Source organism: Pollachius pollachius, assembly GCF_949987615.1.
Source record: "Pollachius pollachius genome assembly, chromosome: 17".
Classification (NCBI taxonomy): Eukaryota; Metazoa; Chordata; class Actinopteri; order Gadiformes; family Gadidae; genus Pollachius; species Pollachius pollachius.
Window position 1 is genome coordinate 16,273,550 of NC_136950.1, and position 6,258 is coordinate 16,279,807.

The following is a 6,258-nucleotide window of genomic DNA, read 5'->3' on the forward strand; positions in this document are numbered from 1 at the left end:
TGTCATCTCGGATCTGCTGCGCTTCTTCCAGCAGAGCTCCATACGGCTCTGCTATAAGTCTCTCGCTGACCCGTGGCTTGACAAAGGGTTGTCTACTCAAGGCATCTGCGACGATGTTCTTGCTGCCTGGGATATATTGGATACTGAAGTCGTATGGAGCCAGCTTCGACACCCACCGCTGTTCACAAGCATCCAACTTTGGCTTTGTGAGGATGTAGGTTAACGGGTTATTGTCGGTCCAGACGGTGAAGGAATGTCCCTTTAACCAATGGCTGAATTTATCACACACAGACCATTTGAGAGCGAGGAACTCCAACCGATGAGCTGGATAATTCATTTGAGGGCGAGTCAGGGCCTTGCTTGCGAAGGCTATGGGACGTGCCTTGCTCCCTCCTTCGGGGACTTGAGAAAGTACAGCGCCCAATCCATCCAATGAAGCGTCGGTTGAGAGAATGAAAGGGCGACCAAAGTCTGGATGAGCCAACACAACTGAGTTCAGTAAAGCAGCCTTTAGTTGGTTGAATGAGTTGCTCTGTTCTTGAGTCCAATCACCTGGGCTGAGCCTTTTGAAGTGAGAAGCCCGTTTTGCGTTGGCCTTTCCAGTGGCAGCGGCGGTCAGGGAGAACAGGGGCTTTGCCATACTGGAACAGTTTTGTATGAATCTCTGGTAATACATTATCATACCGAGGAAAGACTTGATCCTTTTTGCTGAAGGTGTGACTCCATCCTCCATCATCAAATCCGCTTCACTCATGTCTGTGATGACTTGTATCTTTTCAGAATCTGTGGCAACTCCGTTCTCGTTAATGATGTGGCCCAAGAACCTGACGCTTCGCCTAAAGAAATGGCACTTCTTCGGTGCCAACTTAAGCCCATGTCCTCTCAACCGCTTAAAGACCATTTCGAGTCTGTTCAGGGCTTCCTCTTCATTTGATGCAAAGACCAAAACATCGTCAAGGTAGCACAACAGGGTCAAGAAGTTTTGGTCTCCAAAGACACTCATCATGAGGCGCATGAAACTCGCCGGGCTGTTGCACAGGCCTTGGGGTAGTCGGTTGAACTCATGGAGGCCTACTGGTGTAGTGAAAGCAGTAAACTTCTTGTCCTGTTCATGCATGGGGACATTGTAGAACCCCGATGTCAAGTCCATGGCGCTGAATACGGCATTTCCCCCCAATGCAGCCAAACAGTCAGCTTGGTGGGGTACTGGGTGGGCATCCTTCACTGTGCGTGCATTAAGCCACCGGTAGTCCACACAGATGCGTAGCTCTCCATTTTTTTTCCAAACCAGTACTAATGGCGAAGCCCACTCACTTGATGACTTGCGTATGATGTTCTTCTCTTCCATCTCAGAGAGGACTTCTCTTAGTTTCTGGTATTGGCTTGGTGGGACGCGACGGTATGCTAGACGGAAGGGGCGCTCATCAGTCAGATGGATCCGATGGACAAAGTCTTTGGCCAGGCCACAGTCCAGCTTGTCCTTGGAGAACACATCTCCATGCCGCTGTATGAGTTCCACAAGCTGGTTCTTCCAATACAGGGACACTTCACAAGAGTTGATTTCGATATCGTTCAATCCAAGACCAGCAAGCTTGTCCTGAAGGGTGGGAGTTACAGAGGTATCAGGGACATGGTCAGTGCTTACTCTTACGCTTTGGCCTTGTGCTTTTAGCTCTGTGTCGGCGACATGGTCCACTCCGAGCTCGAAGTCTTCCAGTGCCACACATGGTGAAACATCAGCTAACTTCATGTTCCTCCTCAGTGTTACAGGCTTGTCACTTGGGTTCACGACCTTCACAGGAACCCACCTGTCTCCACTCATTGATGCCACAGTTCTCCCTACCATGATGCTTTTCCGGTTTGAGTGGGACTTTGAAGGTTCCACCAGTATGGTACTTCCCTCTGAGATAGGAGCCTTTCCAGGAAGCTTTCCCCACACTATGTGCTCCTGTTTGGGCATCAGCGTCACAGCATTGGTAAGTTTCACAGTCCCAATGACGTCTGGGATAGTGTCACCTTTCCATCTTGTTATGCCCGAGAGCATGCTCAAGAATTGTTCGATGCCTGGTTCACCAGTGAAGTCAGCTTTACTCATCACGCGCCAATAGCTGGGATCTTGCTTGAATTGGCGTAGCAGGTGTTTCAGCACATTGGTGCCTACTATCATTTGGTCACGCTGACCTGGCACGACTAATATGGGCACGATTGCTTTTTGTCCATAGATTTTCAACTTTAACTGATGAATGCACTTGGGCCGCACATGCACACCACCACAACCCACCAGAAAGATGTCTTCGCTGGACTGAGCACCCTCTGAGAGCAACCCTGCCTTGTGGAGCTCCTCTTCTGCTTCTTCACTCATTGTACAAGCCATTGAACCTGTGTCTAGCATTGCGTGCAGTGCAACTTGGTCATCCACCAGCACATCAGTGTAAAATAGATCATCTGCTTTCTCGAGCTTGTGTATATTCTGGAAAATCATGACGCTGCCATTCGGTGCAGTCTTGCAGCTCTCTTCATATATTGAACGCGAGTCTTCTTCAGTTTTGAGGGTCTGACATAACACACTCACACTTTGCCCTCCGTAGTGTGAGCGACTCAGTTTCCCTGGTTAGGTGTGTGGTTCCCTGCTTGGGTTTGCCGTGGTACAGCTCGTGTGCAATCTCTCCTTGCGTGGCCAGGTTCCAGGCACCCGAAGCACCTGTTCTCTTTCATGCAGTGTTCACGTGTGATGTGAGTCTTGTCACCACATACACGGCAAGATGTGGGGCGTGTCCACGGGGTCGGCCGTTGGACCGGTGAAGCTGCTCTGGCCATAATGCCTTCCAGCATGCTCAGTACTCGTTCTAAGGCCCCTGCTTCTGAAGAGGTGACTGCACTCACCTTTGGCTGTGTAGGAGGTTCTTGAACTCCAGCCCTCATTGCAGTCAGCTCTTCAACTACAGGCAAACAGGTAGTGGCAGCTGCTGTCACCATTTTGAACTTCTCTGCTTTAATGGACCTCCTCCTTGCCTGGTGCTCCCTCTGGTGTTCATCGATAGCCTCTTGCACTTCCACGGCTGACCATTTGCTGATAGGCTTACACTGGAACACACTGGAGAGTTCGGGGTTGGGGCAGTTCCTGATGAACATCATAGCAATTTGCGCTGACATGGTCTCCCTCTTTTCTCCACTTTTCCCCAGATACCGGTCAGCATGCTCAGCTGCTGCATTGAGCCGGACCCAGTAATCCACTGGGTTCTCATTTGCATCAGGCTGTGTAGAATAGAAATCAGCCATCGGTAAGCTGGACATGGGAGAATCACTGAAGTATCTTCTGAGTATGTCGTATACCACTTCAGGGTGTGTGTTGACATCGGCACTACTCTTCAGCCCCACTTTAACGATACTCTTAGCTCGTCCCAAAAGGTGACTGAGGATTTCATCGGCCTGCTCTGAAGTTGGACAGTTAATTTTATGCAGGTAACTGTCCATCACCTCTATCCACTCTTGTACTGTGTATTTGTCAGAGCCATCTCCTCTATACATCACTGGTTCCTTGACAACTGCTTTTACCATGATGTTTAGTTGAGACATATCAACAGGGGAAGGCATGGGCCCCAGTGGAGGGGAAGTCATGGGGGGTGGTGAATGGAGCCCCAGCGGTAAGGCGAATGGCGGAATGGTGGAGTGGGGAGTCATGGGGGGTGGGCAATTGAGTGTGGGGGTAAGTGTTTGGTTGGCTAATATGCGACTCACAACAGTGTCACCAATGTGGGTTCCCAGCTCCCCTAAGAGGTCACGCAGTTGTGCCAGAGTGTCATTATCAGAAGTGGCGGGAGTGGAAAACATCTGCCTTGCTACAGGCGTACCATTATCTGTACTCTGAGGGATGCTAATGCCTGGCATCCTAGTTTGCTCTGCATTCCCTGGTTGCAAACACCCTCTACCCATCCCAAATCGCGTAAAATCCATTATAATTAAAACACAATGAATATAGTGGAATATAACAGTCGAAATGTGATGTTAAAATAATATTTAACTGTACAGGGACACTGTATTTGAGGAAAAAATAATGATAAATTGTGGAAAAACACAGCCACAAATAAAAAAAAACTTTTATGAAAGGTCTCAACAATCAACGGATCCTTCCTGCTTGCTGTACGATACGCTTACTTGCTCACAGCATAACCTCGGCGATCTGCAGCAGCTGATCTGAAGAATCCGGGTCACGGCACCATTTGTAACCGATGTGTTTCTGCATTGTGTCTTGTATCTTTGAGTGAGGCACACACACAGGAGTCGAGTGATGGAGGTTTATTCTTTCAAAAGGAGACAAAACAACACAGGCGTCACACACAATCCGGGATATCTCTCTCCACTCAGCCCCGTGCATCAGCGTTAACTGACCCCTTAGCTTAATATATCCTGTAACTTTAAATGGATACATGTAGGGGATAAATTATAAAAATGTAAACAAAGCATAAAATGATCTTAAATAAAAAGACAGTATATAAAATATATACACTGATAAAGGAAATAAAATATAATAAAGAATTGTCATTTTCCTCTCACACTCATTTTACATATTATATCATAAACAAAAACACATAACAGGCATACCTTTCAAAAGGAGACAAAACAACACAGGCGTCACACACAATCCGGGATATCTCTCTCCACTCTACAAAATAAAGGAAGCAAACAATTGACCACACATACCGGATCACACAACTGCATTTGTAATATCAACGCGGGAAATACAGCGATCTTCCTCCCATGCCGAATCTCACGCGGCCGGGAAACCCCGTAGAAAGCTAACACCAGCTCAAGCTAGTTCACGAGTTAAAAGTTATAAAGTCCACCCTTCCAACAATTCAATGACTAAAAAAATTGTCTACGAACCAGGGAGTTTCTCCCGCGTGCCTAAAAGCATGTCGCAAAGCAGTGTGAACCACCACAACCGTTCAAAGACAAAGACAGGGGTTAACATAAAAATCTAACGGAGAGAGACACAAACGCAACTCACCAGCCCCGTGCATCAGCGTTCACTGACGCTAGACACACAGGTGCAACGCCAAACCACTCCCCAGGGAACAAAAGGCATGCCATAGGAAACAACGAAACCAACTTACTTAGGAACCAATATTTGGTGGAGTTCACAATAAAAAAGGTATGAACAATGATAAAAAAATAAAACAAAATCAAATTAAATTTAGCTCGGCTACACTTATGCTTTTGTATGGTTTGTTTGATTACCCTCATCGATTAACCTTGACAATGTTCTTTACTGTACATGTAAATGAATCAGTCAATAAAAGGTTGTTCTTTAACCAAGTACGACCACTAGAGGGCAGTGTTTCCAGTGTCTCCATTTACACAGAAGGAGGAGTTTCGATTGGGTGTGGACATGACACGGTTGGCATGGAAACTAAACACCTCTAACGTTGTGAATCATTAATTGGATGAAGACGGCAGGAGGAATGAAGGAAACAATTAAATGAAACCAACTTAGATACGTCTGTAAATGAACAGATGTAGGGAATCAGAGTATTGTTACTTCTCTCCAGCAAGGTGTGTCCACTAGGGGGCGCAGCACCACCCTCAGGGCTCAGTGAACAGGAGGTCCCCACAGGAGGTCTCCAGCAAGGTGTGTGTCCACTGTGATCTCCAAGGACCGTTGCTGTTTCTTAACTTATCACTGATATCAGTTATGGTTCAGGGGCCCAGAAGGTCAATTGCTACTCTCAACACCTTTATAACCGGTTGAATCTTCTCTCTCGGTTCTAAACACTAATTTTGTGTTTTGGCTTACACACCTAATTCTCTTAAGTCAACCTTCCTTACGTTTGTACTTGAATATTTTCATACACGGGGCCACACACGATTTCACAACTAAGATGCCCTGAGGAAAGTAAATTACATTTTTAGAAACAGTGTTTTTGAATGAGAGTGCGACCTCTAATTTGTCCTAAAGGGTGGGGATGGGTTTACTGGAAATGGCCCCCTGTGTGTATTGCTCCGTGTTTGTTTGTACATCAAGTGCAAGTTAAAGTGCAGCATTACTTTATACCTTTGAAGTCATACTTTAGTTTCGCTATTCAGCCCGCAGTGTGGGCGTCAGCAATGGGACCTTGTGGTTGATTGACTTCCTTAGACAGTTGCTCTGTCTCATCATATCACTTCATCCGTTTTGGTTCTGTGCCCTGACAGAGGCATTAGGAACATAAACGATGTGACACAGTTAGCTGTTGTTCAAAGCCTCCTTCTTCATTTGAT